Genomic DNA, 24,053 nt, shown 5'->3' with positions numbered 1-24,053 from the left:
AGGTATCCCCCCTTAATTCTTTTTGAACTATAGGTGGCAGAAAGTTGGCAGAGCTGTCATACTTCTTCATTTAGGACTTTCTCTGTGTGGTCCTACCCATGGCTAGCCCAAGTGAAATGGTCCCCCAGGCAAAACTTCCCTGGCAGACATACTCCTTTACCCACTGCCCCCATGCACATCACCTCATGCTCCCCTTGGTTACCCCATCTTGGCTTCCCCACATCTTTATTTTTCTTCTTTTTTTTCTCAAATTTTTGCCATACTCTTCATATTTTCCCTAAATGCTTTCAACACAGTCTAACTTGAAAAGACTATGCTCTGATAACTGTGAAAAAAATCGAATTAAGTCAGGTGTTGGGGGCCCCAGACATTAAGGAGTTCTAGATGCTCTGAGGTGCATTTTAGAGTTATTTTTCAAATAACCTTTTCATACAGTGATGGCTTGAACAAAAGTCATGAATAAGGAAAGAAATTTAGCTGTGTACACTTCAGATGTCTGTCAGACTGTGGTATAAAATAAATAACAATAATAGTAGTCACAGTGATGTAATTCAAGTGTCTTTCATATAAGTGCACAGTAATCACAGTGAAATAGTCCATCTTAGTTCACATAAATGACACTAATCCTGCAAAGCCAGATGACTGATTGTTTAAACTGAGCAAACACCAAGAAGGTCGGTTACTTTCATATACAAACAGCTCCCACCCACATCTAGCAGTTGTAGCCACTTTTATGTATTTTTCAGATGCCTGATTGTGAAAAAAAAACAAAAAAAACAATTATAGATATTTTATCTGTGTGCCTCTCAGATATCCAAGATGATTTACACAAATGAGATTAGTCCTACAAAGCCAGAACAATGAGCAAACAATAGGAGACATTTATTTCTCCACAAACAGACCCCAAAAATGTAGCTGCTTTGTCTGGGTACATTTCAGATGCCCAGCCCTTATAAAAATAAGGACCATACATTAATGTATTCAAATATTTGTCAAAGAATGAGAGACAAAGGCTGAAAAAACATCAGTTGCAGATTTTTAAATATTGTTCTTACATACATACATACATAAGATGCTGCTAGAAAAATGGGTTTTGCATTAGCATGCACTTTTTGAAGTCAACAATATGAAGTCTGAAACTCAAGTCTGTCATTATTTAGTGAATGCAACCATCAACAGTTTGCCAGAAAATCAGGCATTTTATGACAAACAGGTAGAAAAGTAGACAAACTCAGGGTCATTTTGCAAAACGGGGACAAGTGGAAGATGTTCTTCGTGTTTCATTGTTGCAGTCATCACACTTGGTTATCTGCCTGTAGGTAATCCTCAGTCGGCCCGAATACCAGAAACTTAGTATTTCTGCATCGGTTGTTGTTGCTTTAGGACTGACGTCAGGTCATCAGGGGTATAAAACAGGCAGCCAACGCCATTACATCAGTCTTTCTTGCCGAGGAGCCTGAAGCAGAAGCAGTTTGCATGAGTGCCGGTCGTCCGCTACCTGAGTTTTCGTTTCCTAATTGAATCATCCTGAAGTCTTCTAAAGCTAAGTACCCCATTGGGAATCCTTTTTTCTTGCTCTAACCGATGTCAGAAAAAGTTAACAATTGCCTCGCCTGTGGAAAGCAAATACCACACGGAGATTTCCATTCTTACTGCGTCACCTGTTTAGGCTCATATCACGACGCACCTTGCTGTCAGTTTTGTGCTTTGTTCAACGCCCAAACTATTCATCCTCGGGCCCTTATTGTCGCTAAATACTTTCGCTCTCGATCTCCGTTTTCCAAAATGGCTTCAGTAAGCCATCCGACTACCGATCTTCCGAAAAAACGTAAGGATAAAGACAGAGACAGACTGCACAGGTCCAAAACTGCCAATGACGCTTCCGTTAAGCTAGTCAACAGTTTGCTGGTACTCAGTGAGGCACTTTTGCAGTCCCTGATGCCCACTTCTATGGATTCGCAGGCCGCTACCGAGACCCATTCGGAGTCTGGTATGCCGCGAGACTCTTGTTTGACTATGGAACCTGCAGATTTCTCTACCTTGAATGGGTCTGGAGCCGCTGTGTAGGCACCGGCTTCTGAGGAAGTTCTTTGCATTATCGATATTCGACACAAACCGACGACTACTTTTGTGTCTTTAGTTCTGACTAAAACTGCTGAGTTTCTAAGGCCAAGAGTACGAGCTTCGCCTAAAAAACCGACCCAAACTCAAGCACCTGCTTCCTTGCCACTAAATCAAATGCTTCAATGGCAAGAGACCTGATTATGTTGATTAGGGGAAGCCAGCCTTCCCCTGCTAAGAGAAAAAGAGACCTATCCCCAACAGCTTTAACAGACCAAGAGTCCGACAACTCTGAGGTTTCTGTATATGAGGGCATGCCTTTATCTGCTTATGAGGATTCAGATGCAGAGGAATCCATTCCCTCTGCTTCCCCTCCAGAGGATTTTTCTTTTGGTGTCTACATACTTTAAGAGAGCATTTCCACTGGGAATGCCAGGATTATCCTCAGTCCAAAAAGAGATTCAGAGAATTTTTAGATGTGCCACAACATAGACCTTTAGCAATCCCTCCAGTTCTGGATGTTGTGGATGATGTCTTTATTAAATCCAGTCTAACTCCTGATACTTTACCCCCTGCTCCAAGGAAACCAGACAGGTACTACAGAGTCCCTGACTCACAAATTTCTTTTCAAAAATCCTACTGCTGACCTACAGGTCATTTCCCAGGGGCCTAAAGGTATAAAAAGAACTACAGCCAAGAATCCCACCCCTTCGGACAGGGATTCCCGAGCTTTAGACAGATGGGGTAAAAAAGTCTACACCTCTGCAACTCTTGCCATTAGGGCATTGAATTGCCAGTTTCACATGCTGAAATACCAGCAACATATTATGGAACTTATTAAGCAAAAATTATCTACCTTTACAGATTGTGCAGAAAATATGGAATTACAAGAGCTTATGCATTCTGCAAGCCAAGTCAGCAAGCATACTTTGCAATGTGGCTTTGACACCCTAGAAGCATCTTGCAGGGCAGCAGTCACTGGTTCAGTATTGAGAAGGCATGCTTGGCTTAAGGAGCAGACCGTGTCAAATCAAAATTACTAGATGCTCCTTTGAACAAGAACAATCTGTTTGGCACCAAAGCAGAAGAGGGTCTAAAAAAAGATGGAAGAAAAAGCTAAGTCTATGCAGACAGTCAAAGATTTTTTACAAGTGTAGCCTCCTAGATTCAGTAGGCATTGCCCGTCAAAACATTGTCTTTTCCAGCCCCCTGAAGGCCTTCTCAAACTAGACCCAGGGGAAACAGACCCCCCAGATTACAGTCTCAGGGTATGCAGAGATCTAAGCAATGGAGTGCTTCCACTTCTAAAACAGGGAGTGCTAAGCCACCCCCTTACGGAGAAAATTCACAATGACTTCTCAATTCCACTCCTCACATCTGCCCAACTGCTCGTGCCCCTAGGAGGAAAACTTGCCCATCATGCAAAAAACTGGACCTTCATCACCAAACACCGATGGGTTCTCAACATTGTATCACAGGGGTACAAATTTTACTTCCACTCACTGCCAACCCCAAAAGGGTTCACAGACCTTCCTCCAAACCAGTAGGCAGAGGCACAAAACCAAGTTCAATCCCTGCTCTCCATAAGGGCAATTCAACCTGTTCCTGCAGAACAGATAGGTCAAGGATTTTATTCCAGACTTTTCCTGGTACCCAGAAAAGAGGGTACTTGGCGCTGAATCCTAAATCTTTCCATTCTAAACACCTTCCTGGTGGTACCAAAATTCAAAATGCTCACCCTTCAGCAGCTTCTTCCTATGCTGTCCAAAGATGCCTGGTTAGCCACCCTAGACCTAAAAGAAGCCTGTCTGCACATCCCTATCAGGGACTCATGCAGGAAATACCAATGTTTCAGGGCAGGATCTATTCATTGTCAGTTCTCTGCACTTCCCTTTGGCTTATTCACTGCTCCCAGAGTATTCACAAAATGCCTGGCTCCAGCCATTGCCTATTGCAGACAGAGAAAGAATCGTACTTGGACGATTGCCTGATTCAGGCAGACAGTCAGGAAAAGCTGTTGCAGCACCTGACATTTGTAAAGAACCTTCTAACCTCCCTGGGGTACACCATCAATGAAAATAAATCAAAACTAGTCCCCAGTCAGAAGCTTGTATTCCCGGGAGCAAACTTAGACACAGCATCCCAGATGGCATTCCTTACTCTAGAAAAACAAGCCTATCTGACAGGCTACTTCACTCAAATGGCCACCAGAACCCAGCTATTCGCAAGGAAAATCCTGCAGGCCTTAGGGTTCATGGCCTCTTGCAGTCTACTAATTCCATATGCCAGACTGCATATGAGGAAACTTCATTGGTGCTTAAAAAGTCTTTGGTGCCAACATTCTCAGGACCTGGAAACTGTCATTCCTATCATACCTTGTCTAAGGATAGAGTTTCTTTGGTGGGCAGCAGCATGCAACCACAACAAGGGACTTCCCTTTACTCTACCCCACGCCGCCCAGACCCTAACCACAGGCGCATCAGACTATACCTGGGGGGGGGCACATCTGGACGATAAGTGCATTCAGGGCTACTGGAGCCTAAGTCAAATTCATCTGCACATCAGCCAAAAAGAGATGCTAGCAGTTCAGGAAGCTCTGACAGCTTTCAGATCTCTACACTCATCAGGACCCCTGCGAATAAAAACAGACAACACCACAGTTATGTGGTGCATCAACAAGCAGGGGGGAACACACTCTTACCCACTCTGCAGGCTATCCATGGCCCAGTGAACATGGCCGTGGGCATGCATATTCATCTGCAAGCTCAATTCCTGCCATGCAAACAAAATTCCCTGGCAGATGACTTAACCAGAAATCTCCTAGACCCACACAAGGGGCAATTAGACCCCAGCACCTTCAGCCTTCTAACCCAGAAATGGTGGACCCCAGAGGTGGACCTTTTTGCCTCCCCTACAATCACCAGATCAGCAAATTCTGCACCTAGACACCTCACAGCAGGGCATGGAAGGTGAATGCCCTGGTGGTGCTGCGGTAGCGTTGTCGCCTCACAGTACGACGTTGTCCTGTTCGATTCTCCACTAGCGTCTTCTGTGTGGAGACATGCGTGAATGGGCGTGCCTTCGTTGAAGGTTGTGTGTCAGAGCTGGCAACTCGGCACGTAAAAATCTATTGCCAATCATTAACGGACCAGAGTTCTGCTATGGCGATCCCTAACCGGGAAAAGCCTAAAGACACAACAACAACAACATAAGACAGGACAGACCAAGGGCAATCCTAATTGCCCTAGACTGGCCACAGCAGCACTGGTACCCACTACTGCGCAGCCTGTCACTGGTGCCACCCTGGCACCTACCCCAGATCCCAACCCTCCTCACTCAGCAGGAGGGACAGATCCTGCATCCGCAATTGCAAACCCTGAATCTTGCAGCCTGGCTTATTCCTTGAATTCTCCCCCAGTGACCAGCCTAAGCAAGCAGGTACTGGATGTCATTCTTGAAGCCAGAAGACCCAGCACAAGAAAATCCTATGCTGCTAAGTGGAAAAGGTATTGTTCCTGGATTCAGTCTAAAGGAGAGGACACAGCACTGCCCTCCTTACCTCTAATCCTGGATTACTTAGCAGAGCTACTAAAAAGAGGCCTATCTTTCTCCTTCGTTAAGATCCATGCCCCTGCCATCTCGGCTCATTACAACACTGAGCCACCTCTCTTCTCTCACCCTCTCATCAAACAGTTCCTGAGAGGGGCAAACAACTTAAAGCCACCAAGGAGAGCACCCACCCCTGCTTGGGACCTTAACTTTGTACTGGAAAAGCTCACGCTACCCCACTTTGAGCACTCTCTCGGCTCATTACAACACTGAGCCACCTCTCTTCTCTCACCCTCTCATCAAACAGTTCCTGAGAGGGGCAAACAACTTAAAGCCACCAAGGAGAGCACCCACCCCTGCTTGGGACCTTAACTTTGTACTGGAAAAGCTCACGCTACCCCACTTTGAGCATGCTGTGTCAGCAGAGTTAAAATTCCTCTCTTGGAAAACAGCCTTGCTTCTGGCCATCACTTCAGCTAGAAGAGTATCTGAGCTACAAGCACGTATGGCTGTGGAACCCTTCATTATTTTTCATGCTGACAGGGTCTCCGTGAGGACTAACCCCTCCTTTATGCCTAAAGTGGTGTCCAGTGTGGCTCTCAACCAATCCATCCATTTGCCAACCTTCTTCCCTAATCCTCAAAATAAAGGGGAAAAGATCCTGCATTCCTTGGATGTGCACAGACAGCTCAGCTTCTACCTTGACAGGAGTAAGCCCTTCAGGAAATCTGACCAGTTACTAGTCAGTTTTGCACTGGGGCAGAGGGCAAGGCATTTCAAAACAATTTCCGAATGGATAGCACACTGTATCCATTTCTGCTACAAACACCATGGGAAATCAGTCCCTCAGGGGGTCAGAACACATTCCACTAGGGCAACTTCTACTTCAACAGCATTCCTCAGGGGAGTCCCTACCAGGGACATTCTGGAAGCTGCTACCTGGAGTTCTGTACACACCTTCACCAAGCACCTTCACCTGCTTATCTTTTCCAAATCCAGGGTGCGTTTTGCAACAGCAGTCCTGCAGGGCATACTAGCCAGCTCCAACTCTTTTTGACTGCCTCCACCCTTTCTTCAGCTTTGGGAATCAACCCAAGTGTGATGACTGCAACAGTGAAACACAAAGAACATAGTACAGTTGTGTACACTTACCATAAATGTAGATGTTCAAGTGTATTCACTGTTCCAGTCCTGCTTTCCCACCCTCCAGTCCCCTTGTCTCTCCCTCTCTCTCCTCTCTGTGTCTGTTACTCACCCCTTGCAGGGCTATTGGTATTTACTTTTTACTGGTGGTGTTTTTCCCACCATAACTTAGCTCCCTGTTTGGGGGGCTCCTGACATATGGGGCAAGAAAAACTGATGTAATGGCGTCGGCTGCCTGTTTTATACCCCTGACGACCTAACGTCAGTCGCGAAGCGACAGCAACCGATGCAGAAATACTAAGTCTCTGGTATTCGGGCCGACTGAGGGCTACCTGCAGGCAAATAACCAAGTGTGATGACTGCAACAGTGAACACAGTCGAACATGTACATTTATGGTAAGTGTACACAACCGTACTTTATGAATATCTGGTTGGCTGCTTGTTAGGTTTTAAAAAACTTCTGGGATTTAAGCACAGACAATGAATCACAGAGCTTTTGAAACTTGAAAGGCTCTGTGATTTTTTTCAATTGCATTGGATGGTATTAAGCAGAACGTCATTAAACCAAGCAGTGTGCAGTGCTTTTTTTTTTTTTTTTTTTTTTGCAGGGTACTGCTCTTCTGTGTGTAGGAGTACTTTTTCACAGTGAGGAAAAAAAAAGTTGGATTAAGTGGTGCCCTAGGCAGCCACCTAGATTGTCTGTGCCTAATGCTGGCCATGATCCTACCACGTGTCCATTTTTAGATTGGAATGGGCATGCACTCGTAGGAGTGTGTGTGTATTCCTCAGCTCATCTCCAAGTTGTGTGATGTAGCTGACTCCACAGCTCAGGTTGCCAGTGAAATTGTGGAATCCCTTCATGTCCACCAGGGTTTTATCAGATTCACAGATGTTCATCACTTTCACTGCTGCTGTAGCCTTTTGGCTATATAGGTTGTATCCTGCGCAGGATACAGCAGGCAGCCAGCTTCAGAAAGCTCTGGTTGTCTCCCACCACATCTTCACTCTGACTGCTTATTGGACAGCCTAGAGGTTGGAAATTGGCAGTCAGAGTGAAGCACTCTTCAGTACTTTCTTGCCAACTTGAGAGGAAGCAGATGTGATTTTTTTTACAGGAGCAGCAATTGGCCCTTCCATACAGAAAATGTTGCCCTTTTAAGAAAATAATAGTTGTTTTATTTTGTGCAGCAGTATTTCCTCAGAACTTTCCTGTCATGGACAGATTTTTTTTTTAACTGTAGGATTATTTTGTTGTTAGGGGCTATTTTTAGTGGTAAAATAATACTGTTTATGTAAGCTTTTAATTGATTTGTGAGAACTGAAGGGTCAGGAAGTGTTTTAAATGAGAAGAAAATATTTTGAATGCATTTAGTGCTTGCGTGCACTTCATGACTACTTAGTTATTATCTTTGCTGTTGATGTGCACTGCAGGCAGTTGCTTTATTTCTGACATGGATTTTACTGTTTTTCTATTGTTATAGAAAAGGGGCTGTGGGGTTAAATGTAAGTGTTCTGCGTGCTGCTTGTGAATACTTCTGTGGCAACTTGCCTTCCAAATGACTCATTCCAGCACTGTGTACTGGCCTTCAGTTGTCATCCTTGGCTGCAGTATGGATACTTACTTACTCTGGTTCTTATCCCGCTGTACCTAAAAAGAAGAAACAACAGAACAAAGAGCCTTTGCCACCACAACAAGCTCAGTCAGTACTTCAGCCATTGGTGAATAAACCTGTAGTGGCCATCTGCTGTTTCTCAGAGCAGTCATTTTCATCTTCCTGTTCCTCAGGTATAGTCGCCCTGGACCAGAGGTCAATCATATCTTCTTCTGCTCTGCCAGTGTCCATGACAGGTATGGAAAAAATATGTTCTTTGAGTCACTGAGACACTCTGGAGTTGCTTCTCAGGGTACCCATGGAAATAAACCTGTTGAAGGGACTAAATTGCCATCTCCTAGTTTGTATTCGGTCATGTTGTTACCTGAAAAGAAAAGAAAAAAACGGATGGTTAAACATTACTTAATTTAAGAGATGCTGTCTCTTAAAAAAGATGATTTTCTTGCCTTAGCAAGACAAATTATTACCAGCTGTTGATCCTTATTATCAGAAATCCTTACCCGAGAGCAATATCATAAAGAAATTCATGAGTAAAATCTGTCAGAGGATTCTGACATATAAAGAGACAAGGTTTCTTTTCCTGGAGATTCGCAAAACCCGTCACTCAGATTTAAAGGAAATGTGCTCCTTTCCACTACCTTTGGAGGAATTTTCTTTCTCTCAGACTATTTCTAGGATGAATGAGGTATTTTTGTGGAATAGGTGGATGTTCCTCCTGATATAAGGAGATATTGTGATATGATAGAAGTGAATATACCTCATTCCATACATATCCCTCCCAGTTTGCCTGCTTTGGAGGATGTGTTTAATGCTGTCTGTAATAATCTTGACTCCCAACCTTCAGTCTTCAAAAAGGCAAATAGAAGGTAATAAAGTACATCAAACTGACAAATTTTTATCTTGTCTTTGATTAGATATAGCTGCAGTATCTACCTGTTTGCCAACAGGCAACAGATTTAATTATTAATATCCCCTGTCCAGTGGACAGATTTGGTAACAGATTTTTCTCCTCTTTCACATTAGCTTATAGAATTCTCAGCTACTAGGCACATATGTGGAAGTTTATTCTGTTTTGTGCAGACTATCTCAGGGAGTACTGAGTCTCTCTTAGAGTACAGCTCCATTCTGAATTCTGTTGTTTCTACCATTTCCCAGATATCAAACTGTGCTTTGAAGAGTGTGTACGATTGTGCAGATACTGTATCTCGCACCAGTGCTACAGTTTTGAGGAGATATGCCCTGATTCATAATCAGATGTTTGCTTATAAAGTTAAGTTTGAAATTTTGAATTCTGCAGTGAATAAGGACGTTGTATTTGGCCCTTCTGCTACTCCGATCCTTAAACAATTTGATGAAAGAGGGAAGTTAATTCAGGGAATTTCAAGCCACCCCGTTACAAATCTCCCAAACCCCCTTTTCCTCTTAAGAAACAAAATAAGCAGTCCCTACTAATGGAAGTCAAACAGGAAACAAAAATAGATGGCAGGAGGGGAACAACAAAAACAAGAACCTTTTCTAAGAAAGAGTCTAGCATCTCAGAATGACTGTAGGTTCATAGATTAGTACTAGGCCAACTGCCCTTATGGGCCATTTTAAGCCTAGCCAGTTATCCATTGTAAGAATCAAACGCTACACCTTGTATCTGTAAGGTACACACCTTAACCATTATACCAACCTCCCACCCCATGCCAGCATTCTTTCCCCCATACCCTTCCTGCCTCTCTCATTCAAAATCTGTCCTAGAAACTGGATCTTTGCATTCCTCTTTGGCAACAGATTGTTTCAGACTCTTTGGTACTAAGATTGGTTCGGGAGGTGTACAACTCGCAGTAGAAACAAATACCTCCTTTCACAGCAATTCCACACCATCCTCTGGAACAAACATTTTTTCCTCATGTTCTTCATCATTTACTCACCCTAGGAGTCATAGAACCAGTGCCTTCAGATCAAAGGGACTAAGGCCTCTGTTCTTTCTATTATATTTCTAGGAAATCATCCTTGGTCTCCCCCATTCCTTTCTTATTTCTCCTTGCTCAAGACAGTTATTAAACCACTGAGCTAGTATTTGTGCACAGTCAACATTGACTTAGTACACTCAACTGTCTCTTCAGCGTGTTTTTATTTTGCTATAAAAGTGTCCCTGCAAGCAAATAGATATGTTTTTAACAGTGACGTTTACAGTTTGTGCGCAGTATTTTTATGTAAATTATAAATATTATAAATATTACGGCACCCTAAAACATAGAACTTTGTCCACTATAATACCTCCATTTTCTTAGTTCAAAGCAGTCACATTGGTATTTTCTCCTTTAGCTGTGCTCAGTTCCTTGTTTTTAGAAGTTCACTGTTTTCCTTCCTTAAGTTTATTTCTCTTCTTGTGTAAGCGCTTTGAGTTCTGAGCCAGTAATTTTCCAAAGCTGCACTACTGCATTCTGGCTTGCTTTTCTCTCATTGTTTTGCTGATCTGTGGGGGTTGGGGTGGCCTTTGGACTTGCATTTCAACGTCCATAGAAACATCTTTACATTATACAGTTGTTCAAACAGTCCATTAATCAGGTCAAGGTGATATTGAACTAACTCTTCTACTAAAACTGTGTCCTAGAGCAACAAAATCAATACTTCATCTACTAGTTTAGAGGCATTTTAAACTGCATTGTTCCTTTTACTTATCTCTCTCAGCAGGTTTGTGGCTGTTTAAGTTAAGTCAGTGTTTTTTTTCTCTGTCTCTTTGACAAATTTTCAACCCACTTTGTTCACCCTCTCTTACGCTCGGGCTCACTCCACTTCCTTACCCTACCCCAGTTCCCACCCACCCCCTATTACTGTACATTCATACTTCCATAACACCAACCACATATTCCTCAAACCAATACCATAATTTCCCTCCAGAAGAAAGCAATCAGTAGAATTGCTCCCAATAGTAACACCCACTCTCAGATTACATCTTTACTATCAACCCAGTACCCTCCTAACATTTTCTAATCCTTATTTACAACAAAGATACAATCCAAGTTAAATTAATATACTCCTAACTCAGATTATTTTACTATTCCTCCTCACTCCACTAGTCTTCATCACCAATTATCAAATCCACCTCCTTCAAATACTTAGGACTTCAACCAGTCCTCACAAAGAATATCAACATCTACCCAGCCTGCCTTTCTCCTTAACACCCTATCTCTGCAAACTATATCAGATTTATTTATTTATAAATATCTCAAAACTAAGTATCTAAATGCATGATCAAATACCAAACCAAGACCAAAATATACTTGGCCACACTTTTCCCTCTGTAAAATATCAGTTAAAAAATGAATGGAGATATTCATCCCGACCCAGGTCCCACTGTTCATAAAACTATCACTTCCAACTTCAAAATAAACCAATCACCTAATACAGCTCAGCAAAGAACAGAACTAAAACTCACCTTACTAAATAATAACCTAAGAATGATGTGCAGTAAAATCGATGAGATTGCATGCCTACATTGCCACATACATTCCTGATGTAGCATAGCTATTGAAATCTGGTTAAAAAAAGAAATAAAGGATAATGAGATCAACCCCCCGATGCAGTGTACTCAGGCATGACTGACAAAACAAGCAGGAAAGTAAATAGTGTGGGAAGAAATAGCCAGGGAATTGTTATGGCTAGGCTTGTATAGGCCCTAGGGCTGATAGCCTAGTACCAACCTATAAACCTATGCAGGTGCTGTAGCAGTTATCTATAAAAATTCCCTAATCATCACATTACATTCTCTGGAAATACCCACATTTAGCAATGCTGAACTTCAATAGCACTCCTAAAAAATCAACAATAGGGAAACTATATGTTTAACAGCAATTTATATACTACCAAGGAATAATAACATTGATACTGCTGAATGCATCCTGTATTGGATATCCCAACAAATTAACCATGAAACTATGATATTTGGAAACGTAAATATAGACTGGCAACTCATAAACTCCACTGCCCTCACTGAATCCATAAATGTGTTCAACTTCAGACAGTTAATAACCATACCTACTAGAATCAATAAAACTTCAGGGAGACCAGCTGAGCACCGGCTTCATACCAGCTGAATGGAAAACAGCTACCGTTATTCCCTTGCACAAATGTGGTGCTTCCACTGACCCTGGGAACTATAGAAGTGTTAGCCTGACTAGCCCTATCTGCAACACCATGGAGCAAATCATGGACCTTATCAACAAAGATATAGGTAATCTCCAAACACTTGACCCTACTCAGTTTGGATTTGTCAAAGGGAGATCTTGCCTGTTAAAGCTGGTGGACTTCTTTGAGCCAGTCACCAAGGCCGTGGATGAGTGGAAATCTGTGCATACAACCTTTTTGAACTAAGCCAAGGCATTTGACACTATCCCCCAGTCAGGCATCATTGACAAACTCACCCAACTAGGCATCAAACCTTATATAATTAGATGGGTCACTAACTGGCTCACTGATAGAACTCATATAGTCAAAATAGAGGAATCCACCTCCAACAGCAGACCTGTAACCAGTGGTGTTCCACAGGGATCAGTGCTGGGACCTGTACTGCTTGGAATCTATTTTTACGAAGTACAAGTACAAAGTAAAGGTCTGTGGCTGACAAAATTTGCTGATGACTGCAAACTGGGAGCGGTCATAGAATATTCAAATGATGACAACGTCCTACAAAAGGGTCTTACACAAACAAATGATTGGTACCAAAGTCATGGCCTTAAACTCAATGCAAAAAATGTGTTATCATTCCTTTCGGTATAAGTGATGTTCCTGACAACTACCGCATCAATAGCAACACCTTAAGTATGCACTCAGTGGTGAGAAACCTGGGCTCACAGGTTAACGGCAATGTTAACTTTTATCACCATGTCTCCACAGTGGTAAGAAGGGCATTGTGTATTGCTCATCTCATAAGTAAGGGTATTGCTTCCAGAAAAAAAGAAGTTATTACCTCCCTGTACTCCATCTTCAGGCCAATAATTGAGTAAAACCTCCCTTTCTGTATGTACCTTTTTAAGCATCTGCAGCAATTGGAGAAACCACAAAGGTTCCTCACAAGGAAAATTCAAGATCTTCACCATCTGTCCTATGGGGATTGTCTGAAATTACTGTCACTTTATTCTCTTTCATACAGACTACCCAGAGGTGATCTCTAGCTTGCATATAAGGCAGTCTCTGACTTTGCGTTATTGGAAATGCCTCATATCCGAAAGTTAAATGGTACTTGGGTTACTCGCTGTAAAGACCTTAACCTGGGATGTGACATTAATAAACCTGCTGGAGAGACAGATTTGTCTGATAGAGGTTATCACACCGTTGGAACAGACTTCCACTTCACGTCAAACAGAACACCCCATTGGCCCTCTCCAAATGCAGTCTGAACAATTGGATGGGTGACTGTAAATTCACCCCGGAGGTTCCACCTGTGTCCCTCCTGGACAGGGGCATTAGGTGCTGATCACGGAAGTAAGGGTAAGAACTTGGCTAGACTTGTTAGGGCCCTAGGGCCATTAGCCGAGTAACTTCCTATTATCCCGTGACACACTCAACATTACACTGGATTCTTACAGACAAACCAGATGAACTGAGAAAAGTAGGCTGCCTTTCAGATAGCATAAGTGACCACATACCAAAATATGCTATTAGAACTCACCATAACCTAGATAAACATATTATCTATAATCAAATATGAAATGTAACTAACTTCTGCAAAGATATTTTCAATGAAACACTAAAGCAGTAAAACTGGAATGTACTTAGAACAATGCCACTTGATACTGCTATAGAACACTTTAATGACATATTCTTACAGACATTAAATAATCTAGCACTTGTACATAATAAAAAAGTAAAGTCCAACCCCACACCATGGCTGACAAAATAAAAAAAAATCACAATAAAAAAGGATAAAGCCCGGAAAAATTGTTATGAAAACAGAACTCAGAATGCCTTCCAGCAATTAAGACATCTTAGAAACTTTGCAAAACTCCTGGTCAAACAGGATAAGCAAACATACTATATCAACCTACAAGAAAAACACAAAAACAACCCAAAACTTTTTTTGGTCATCAGTAAATAAACTACTACACCCTGGTAAGACCACCGCTCCCTCTCCAAAAACAGACAATATGGCAGACTCTAGCCCCTCACAGTGTAATTCTTACTTTATACAATCAATAGTATCTTTCTTAGACAGTAATACATCTGTCCCACTCTCTCTACCCCTGTCTAATCAAAATCACCCACAGCCCTTCAGTTTTAGTCCAGTACGTACCTCACTGATAAGGAAGTTATTTATTTATTTATTTTATTTTACATTTGTTGACGGGATAGTCCGACTGGATACATGTCCATTTTCAGCCGAGGCCTGGGGAGAAAAGCTCCAACATTAAAAACATTACATTGAAATTAACCATGAACATTAAAAACAATTTTTGTTAGTCATAGTCAGAAGTTAATTCTTAAACTAAAAACTACTTCCATAGCTGTGGACCAGCTGTCATACTACCTAAAACTGGATGTAGAAGTCATACTAATTAATAGGTCCATAGCAGAAAAATGCGTCCCATCACTACAGAAAAAAAATCCTACATTATACCACTGCACAAAAGGCGGCACATCTACAGAGTTTAATAACTACAGACCGGTAGCTATTCTCTCCCCCATCTCCAAAATATTAGAGAAATGCATCCATATGCAGCTGATGCAATACCTAACCTCAAATAACCTGCTGTCAGAAGCACATTTATTTATTTTATTGTACATTTGTTAACCGGGGGTGTCTGACTGAGCCGAAAAGGTCCTTTTTCAGCAGAGGCCTGGGGAGAAAAGCTCCACAAAGAAGAATTACAGATACATTTAGTTATTTAGACATGATCAGTATACACACAAATTATAAAAGACATGTTTTTACAGTGGTATGCTGCATATCAACAGTTACAGTGGAGAGAACAAACAAAAAAATATTAATTTAAAAATAAAGGTAATTAATAGATTTGTGGTGTACAGCTGAAATGTGGAACATAGGTAGAATACATATACAGTACACAGGTACATTGTAGATTATCCAGTGTTTGCGAGTAAGATGAAAACTATTATCAAGTGCTCTAGATTTTGTATGTATATGTTATCTGCTTTCACTAGCCTGGGGAGCAATCATGGCACTGCCAAATTTGCTGGAGATGTTGCCTGATGAGGTCTTTAAAGGAGGCTTTGGATGATGTGTTTTGAATGTTAATATGGGGAGTTCCATTTTGTAGACACTACACTACTATATAGCGCATCCCCAAAGCTATTGTAGCTGTTGGTTACTTCTAGTAGTAGTTTGCTTGATGATCTAAATGCCTTTTGGCTGTGTGTTGTTGTACTAGGTTTTTGAGGGCAGGACACTTATTGGGGAGGTAATAGATAGAATGACAGAGGCAGAGCTGATTGTAGGTTAGAAGGTTGGGCAGTTCAAGCCAGTGGAGCTGCCTCAAAGCAGTACAGTAATGAGTTCTGTATGAGCAATTTGCATCAAAGCGGGCAATTCTGTTATAGCAGGCTTCCATTTTGCTTAGTTCAGTTTTATTGAGATTAGTCAGAATGGGAGATGCATAGAGTAGGGTGGATAGAAGTTGAGAGCGAGCAATGGCTGATCTTGTGTTGTTGGTAAGAAATGGTTTGATACGTTAGAGAGATCCCAGTTTGGCATGTACTTTTTTAATAGTTAAGTTGAGATGACTATCAAATTTTAGGTGGGAGTCTATGGTTATTCCCAATAGCTTAGCCTGTGCCACTGGAGCGATTGGAGTAGTATTTGTGGAGTAGATAGTGAATTGACTGTTATCAGTGTTTTTGTTAGAACTGGTTATAATCATAAGCTGAGTTTTCTTTGGATTGAGGATAAGTTGGGCTTTGGTAAGGTAGTTTTCAACGTCAGAGAATGCTAGTTGTGTTGTTTGCAGGAGGGTGGGAATGTTTTGTGCAGCACAGATTAAGGTAGTGTCATCTGCATACTGAATGATAGATGCACGCTATGTGGAGGTATGGAGGTCATTTGTGAAGACTGTGAATAGTAGTGATCCTAAGATAGAACCCTGTGGGACTCCTATAGTTATGGGCAGCTGAGGAGAGAGAGAATTTTCCCATTTCACAGCTTTGGTACCTGTCAGTTAAGTAGCTTTGGAACCAGGTAAGAGTGGAATTTGATAGGTGATATTGGTTTAGTTTGTTTAGCAGGATTTGGTGTGAGACTGTGTCAAATGCTTTGGACATATCCAAAAAAAGAGTTGACACCTGTAGGCCTTCATTTTTTAGATGGTTTACTGTGTCTGTGAAGCAGAGGAGGGCTGTAGTGGTACTATGGGCAGGTCTGAAACCATGCTGAGTAGGTGACAGGATGTTGCTGTCTAGGAGATAGTTTAGCATCTGGGTATGGATGCATTTTTCTAGGATTTTGGCCAAGGGGGAGAGTAAAGCAATTGGTCTGTAGTTATTAAGTTCAGTGGAGGTCCCACCTTTATGTATGGGTGTAACATAGGATATTTTCCAGAGTTTGGGCACATAGTTTTCAACAATTGATCTGTTTATGAGAGTGGAGACAGGGATAGCAATAGCAACTGCTGTGAGTTTCAAGAAATAGCTGGGGAGTAGGTCGGCTGCTGTTGATGAGGTTTTTAGTTTGGAGAGCATGCCTTTGATTGAAGTGGTGGAAACTGTTTTAAGGGTAAAGCTTGTATTAGTGTTATTTGTGTTGGGGGGGATAGTGAGGAAGGAACTGCCCTGTGATACTAAGGATAGAACTGAGTTCACAAAGTGGGAGTTGAATTGTGTTTCGGTGGGAACTTTAGTGTCAGGGGTGGTTGGTTTGGGGGTAGCCTTTTGGGTGGATTTTAGTAGCTGGTTTACATTTTTCCAAGATTTTGGGGGGTTGTGTTGGCATTTAGTTTGTAATGTTGTGTAGTAGGATTTTTTCTCCAGCCTAATGCAGTTTTTTGCACAGTTGCGCAGTTCTTGGTACTTAGTTAGGCTTTGTGTATCTTTGTTTTTTTATAGTAAAGCCAGGCAGTGTCTCTGGACTTGAGGATTTGTTTGGTTTCTTTACTGAGCCAGGGATTTGTAGAGGTTCTAACCTTGATTTTGCACAGTGGAGCGACAGTGTCTAGGTGTTGTAGAAATGTTTTGTTGAAATATGCTACAGCCTGGTCAAGTGGGAGGTTTTTTAGGTGGGTCCAGTCACAGTTACAGAGTAAAGTGTTGAGGACCTCAGGAGAGAATTTTTTTGTGTTTCTAGTGGATATATAGTTAGTGGTTTTGCATATGCTTGCTCTACTACGTATAAAGTATATTATGTTGTGGTCACTTAAGGTGTCTGGGAGACTGCCTTTGTGAGGGTACAAGGTGGGGCTGTTAGCTAGGACCCAGTCAAGGATGGATTCCCTTTTAGATTTTTTATCACATCTAGTTGGTATTTGGATTAGCTGCTGGTAGCCATGGAGATTTATTAGATTACTTGGTGGTTCTGATATACAGGTGAACCAATCTAGGTTGAAGTCCCCAGAATAAAGGTTTCTTGTGAGTATGTGGAAGAACACCAGGATAAGAAGTCTTCAAGGCTAGCAGGTGTATTACCAGGTTGAATATAGATCACAATTGTTGTGATGACCTTTTGAGGGGTGAAGATGAAGTTGTGAGATAAGTATGTCCCAGTCATTGGGGGAGGGAGTATGAGTTTGGTAATTGACGGACAGTTAAGTTGGACTTGTACAGTAAGGCAGTTCCACCCTCTTTACGAAGTGGTCTGTCTTGTCTAATGATATTGTAGCCGGTAGGGAGAACTTCTGAGTCAGCTATGTTTTTATTTAGCCAGGTTTCTGTTAAAGCAACTATGTCTAGGGAGTTGTGTGCTATTGTGGCCTGGAGTTCAGGTATTTTATTTTTGATACTTCTAATATTAATATTTATCATTAAAAGATGGTTGGTTTTGCTGCTGTTGTTGATTTGCCCAGGGATGAAGAAAGTAGGGGTGTTATGTTCTGACATTTGTGCTGGAGCAGTTTGTGTTGGACAGGATGGATTTGGGCCTGGGTTCGGGTGGATATCCCCACTTATGGTGAGCCTGGTGTTAAAATGGTGATACAGATGTTGTGTTTTTTTGGAGAACATCGATGTCTGTGCTGTGACAGAAACCTGGTTCAAGGCTCCTGAGAGCACCCCAGCACTATCAGGTTTTACCTCATATCATGCGTTCCGGCCCCAAAATCCGGACAATACCAAGAAAGGAGGGGGGGTATCCATATTCATCAAGGACACCCACACCTCAAGACTGGTGGAAACGCACGATGCATCGGAGACCATCCAGGTGCAATTAACCATAGGCAAGACTGCTCTGCAAATTGTAGCATGTTACAGGCCACCCTCACAAACTCAGGAACCTCACATGGCTTTCCTGAAAACACTAGAGGGGATAAATGTATCACCAAACACCATCATACTAGGTGACTTCAATTACCCTAATATAGACTGGGAACACTACTCAAGCCCAAACACCCTAGCCCAAAAGTTCCTAGAATTCATAAACTCAAATGCCATGGAACAACTAGTCACCATCCCCACAAGAGGAGATAACATACTTGATCTCATCATCACGAACATGGGAGCACAATGTTCAACACCGAAGTATACCCCTCACTGGTGAGATCAGACCACAAACTAATCTCGCTGGAGGTCCTCATCCCACCCCACCTGAAATAAAAAGACCACAGTAAAAACTTCGAAAGCCGACTTCACACTTCTAAAGACTAGTGTGGTCTCCTTTAAGGCCCCGAGGCGGGAAAACAGTACTCAAGCCGCTGAATCACTCACAAATGCCTTCTACCAGCACCTGCAGGACTGCATGGATAAGGCAATCCCAAGCAAAACAAAGACTCTCTGTACCAAAGGCAAGCGTCCACTCTGGTGGACCCCAGCCATAAACAAACTCTACAACAAAAGGAGAAAGCTACTACAAGATAGAGCAAAATCCTTAAAAGGTAAGACACCCATGATCACTATAAGTAAAAACTAAGAGCTCTCATAAAATCATCCAAAGCAAATTTTGAGAGAAAAATAGCTAAAGACTCAAAAGACAATCATAAGGCATTCTTTAGCTATGTTAGAAACCTGGGAGGAAACTCCCAGATATGCTCAGAACTAGTCAAAATGATGTGAAGATTACTGATCCTACAGACATTGCCAACATACTGGCTGACAGGTTCAGTGCAAACTTCTCCCCTCCCCAAAAGGAGAGATATCTATACCAAACGATTGCAGCCCCCAAACATTTCCAACGCCCAAGTTAAAACTGCTCTCTCCAAAGCACAAAACACAGCATCCATGGGACCCGACGGTGTCCCCGGCTGTGTGCTCCACGAACTCAATGAGGAATTAAACCCACAACTAGGACAGCTATTTAATCAAAGTCTTACCTCTGGATATGTACCCAGCGAGTGGCGCACTGCAACTGTGGTCCCACTTCACAAAGGCGGTGCTTCCACCGACCCTGGAAATTACCGGCCTATTAGCTTGACAAGCCTTATCTGCAAAGCCATGGAGAGGATCATAATGGACCTCATAAATAAAGACATAGGAATTTGCAGACCTTGGATCCAACCCAGTTTGGCTTTGTCAAAGGCAGATCATGCCTTTTAAACTTGGTTGACTTTTTCGAAACAGTCACCAAAGCCATTGATGAGGGAAAGGCAGTCCATACAGCCTACCTGGATCTGGCGAAGGCTTTCGATACAATACCTCACTCGGGTATCATTGAAAAACTCAGCAGCTTAAATGTTAACCCATACATCACAAGATGGGTTGCAAACTGGCTGAGTGACAGAACCCACAGGGTCAGAGTTGCTGGCGCCATGTCAGACTCAAAGCCTGTCACAAGTGGGGTCCCACAGGGCTCAGTCCTGGGCCCACTCTTGTTTGGCATCTACTTTTCCGAAGTACAAGCAAACACAGGAGGGTTATGGCTGACAAAGTTTGCAGATGACTGCAAACTGGGAGCCATAGTAGAAAACACATCTGACACAGATATCCTTCAGAAGGGTCTCACAGAAACGGATAACTGGTGCCAGAGCCATGGCCTAAAGTTAAATGCCAAAAAATGCATAGTCATACCCTTCGAAAAACAAGGTTACCCTAGCTACCAAATAGGTGGCAATCCACTGAGCACAGAAGAAGTTATCAGGGACTTGGGGACACAGGTTGATTGTAGTCTGTCATTCGACACCCATGTAGCTAAAGTAGTTAGGAAGACCTTCTACATTGCCCACCTTATCATGAAGGGATTCTCATCTAGATCAAGGGAGGTCATGGTCTCCCTTTACTCATCACTCATCAGACCAATGATTGAGTACAATGCCCAATTCGGAATGTATCTGACCCGACACTTGCAGCAGCTGGAGAGACCACAAAAGTTCCTCACCAAAAGGATAAAGGGTCTCAAAAATCTGTCCTATGCTGCCCGACTGAAAGAACTCCAGCTCTATTCAGTCGCTTACCGCTTGCTCAGAGGTGACCTTTGCCTAACATACAAGGCCATGTCAAACCCAGATTTGATGAATATGCTTCACCTCAAAAAATCTAGATCCACCAGAGCCACAAGGGCGGGAGACTTAAACCTCGACACGGCTATTAATAGGACGTGTTGGAGGGATAGATTCATCACCCAAAGACTCCCTATGCTGTGGAACAAAATCCCGGTATATGTGAGGCAGAGCACCTCGCTGGCCTTGTTCAAGAGAAATCTTGACCAATGGATGGGAGATCGCAAATATACCCCAGGGATTACCTCAGTGTCACTGCTCGACAGAGGCACAGCAAAATAATGGGTATAGTTCCCCATACTTAAGGGGTGGCGTAAGCCACAAAACGATGGGCTAGGCTTGTAAATGCCCTCGGGCAGATAGCCTAGTATGAACCTATGAACCTATGAACCTATGTGTTTAGTTCTGAATTGGTCCGTTATGTAGTTCTTGAACAATTATGGGCAGATATTATTATAATGTGTGGTGTCTGTATATAAGAGTGCATAATGTAGTGTTGTGCTACTAAGTTTAGGGATATTGCTAGAGTAATAACTTGTGGTGTTGTAAAGAATTATGAGAAGACAGACTAAACTTAGTTATGTGATAGTCATGGTTAAAAAGTTTAAGTTGGTTCTAGGTGGGGGAGTCTGAATAGGAATTATAGGGTTGCACAATATTTGGATGGGGAAGTAGCGTGGGTGATGTAAAAAATGCCTAGTGGGAATGAGAGTGATTGGGAGTATTTTGTGTGGAGCAAGTTGGTGTGGTATAATGTGATATGACTTGAGGAGCTGTGATTGGTGGAGGTGATGTGAGGGTGAGCTGTGGGTGTGGCTGTGATTACTATAAATGTAGAGGTAGTGGGGGCGGGAGGGAATAGGGGGCAGGTCAGGGGAGCGGAGAGAGCCCGAGCGTTAGCGAGGGCGAACTGAGCGGGGCAGAGCCCACCAAGACAAGAGAAAAAATTAAGTATTACTTTACAAATCTGAACACTTTAAACAAATTCCTGAGGTCTAATGGCTTACCAGCAAGCAGAATGTAGTTGTTGAAGAGCACTTGTGTCCTGGTGGGAGACTAGAAATGTAAAGATGGCTCCATGCTCAGCAGGATTCTAATATAGACTTAGTATTGGGGGACGGAGATAGCACAAGGGGTGTAGACCAGGTGGAATGCAAAGAAACCAGAGAGGCAATCAGTGGAAATCAGTGAAGGCCTCAGAGGGGTAAGTAATAATTCAAACTACCTGTAAAGTGAAGTAGAGAAGAGACAGCAAAGTTTAAGGTTAGGAGTGTGTCTTCACATTGACTTGCTGATTAGTAACCAGTTTGTGCACAGATTAGAGTAGGGGGATACACTAGCAATGAAGGGGAATGTTTAGAGATGCAAATAAACAGGTGGGCCTCCAAGTGATACAAACTAAGGCAGAAAGCACAGAGGGCTGCTTGATGGTTAATTTAGTCACAGGGATCTGAATGAAATGTATACTGTCTATTGGACAGTTAGGATTACTACACTAGCTGGGGGGGAGGACACAAGGCTACAACAGTCAGTTTTATTAGCAAGCTGAGAACTACTAAGAAATACTGCTAATTAATATTAATATAATTAAACATACAAGTAGAATGCCTGAGTGGACTGACCCTGCTCTAGGGTTAACATGGCTTTAGGCCCCAGCATAGCACCACTACCGCTCTTCTACATTTTACCAACATAATAACCCAACATAGAAACAATGGTCTGCTAGTGTCTACCATGTTCATAGACTTGTCAAAGGCATTTGATACTGTATCGCACTAGCAACTGCTTATTCGACTCTCCTCAGTAGGACTTTCACAATACTCCTTGTTGTGTTTTCTTAGATGCCTTTCTGGAAGGCAGCAAGCTATTAAATGACAACAAACCTACTCTTCCTTTCAACCAGTTACTACAGGTGTCCATCAGGGCTCTTACCTAGGTCCTCTCCTATTTAATACAGTTATTAATGACCTCCACTCGCCATGCTAGTTTAGTTCAGTATGCAGATGACTCAGCGTTAATATGTGTGGACTCAACAATAAATAAGCTCCAAGCATTACCCAAAAATCTTTCTCCTGTGTAGAAACCTGGCTCAAAGAATCAAACCTCTTCCTCAACCCCAAGAATACTAAGTTAATGCCAAAATAAAAAGCAATTTTTTACCATAAAGTTAGCAAATAATACTGTCATTTAAACTGCAACTCACAATAAACTTCTAGACGTTATAATGGATGATAGTCTCAAATATGAAAAGCTTATACTGCAGACCATTAAATCTACTCACTAGAAACTAGGCTCCCTTTATAGGATCAGTGGATTCCTTAGAGATATTGCAAGAAAAACTCTAGCCACCACCTTCTTATTGCCAACTCTCTTGTATGCTGCTCCTATCCTAACCGGTAAGCAATAGTGAAAGAAAGAAACTTGCCTCCTGCTACAATAAATTTGCCCCTAATCTCCCTCATAGGACCCACCATTGTCACCATTGCTTAAAACAATTAAACTGGCTTGAACTACACAACTACCAAACATATTCACAACTAGCTACAGCACACAAACTTATTCATCCAGAAAAATACCCAGCACTACATAACTTATTACTAGCTTACTATCCAGCAAGGGACCTCCGCTCTAATAACAAATTCTTATTACTTACAAATAAGTCAAATAATGTTGCAGGAGACTTGCTCTACTCCCAATACATTGCTAAACTCTGAAATAGCATCCCCAAACAAATACAACTCTCTGACAAACTCAGTAGTTTTAAACCACTGCTTAAACAGCATCTTGACCAATCCTGGTCCTGCACATGCTCGTCTCAAGGTTGAGATTTTGTGTTCACCGTACAGTACTCTCCAAATACTCTTCTTAAACGGAATATACTCAACCTCTCACTGAAATGAAAAAACAATTCATAACTGCTGCCTGTACAATCCACTAAGTTGCACGTGGGCTTTCTCTTTAGTAACTTCCACCAATCTTAGAATGCATAAATGTAATTACTTTTTATGTATAAATGTAAATAGAAATGCGTAGAACAGAACGTGTGTATGTATCTTTAAGTTGTAGGCACTTGCATATAAATAGTGAGCACATGCAGACAGCAGTGCCATTT

At 42.2% G+C, this 24,053-nt stretch overlaps 1 protein-coding gene across 1 annotated transcript in view; it reads left to right on the top strand.

Annotated features, from left to right (window-relative positions):
* IQCC (IQ motif containing C) overlaps positions 1-24,053 on the top strand; it is a 258,336-nt gene that overhangs the window by 120,378 nt on the left and 113,905 nt on the right. The gene's annotated exons all lie outside the window — the stretch shown is intronic.

The sequence above is a fragment of the Protopterus annectens genome, chromosome 1.part1 (assembly GCF_019279795.1).
Source record: "Protopterus annectens isolate FY-2018-M chromosome 1.part1, PAN1.0, whole genome shotgun sequence".
Classification (NCBI taxonomy): Eukaryota; Metazoa; Chordata; order Ceratodontiformes; family Protopteridae; genus Protopterus; species Protopterus annectens.
This window is presented reverse-complemented; position numbering and strand designations above follow the sequence as displayed.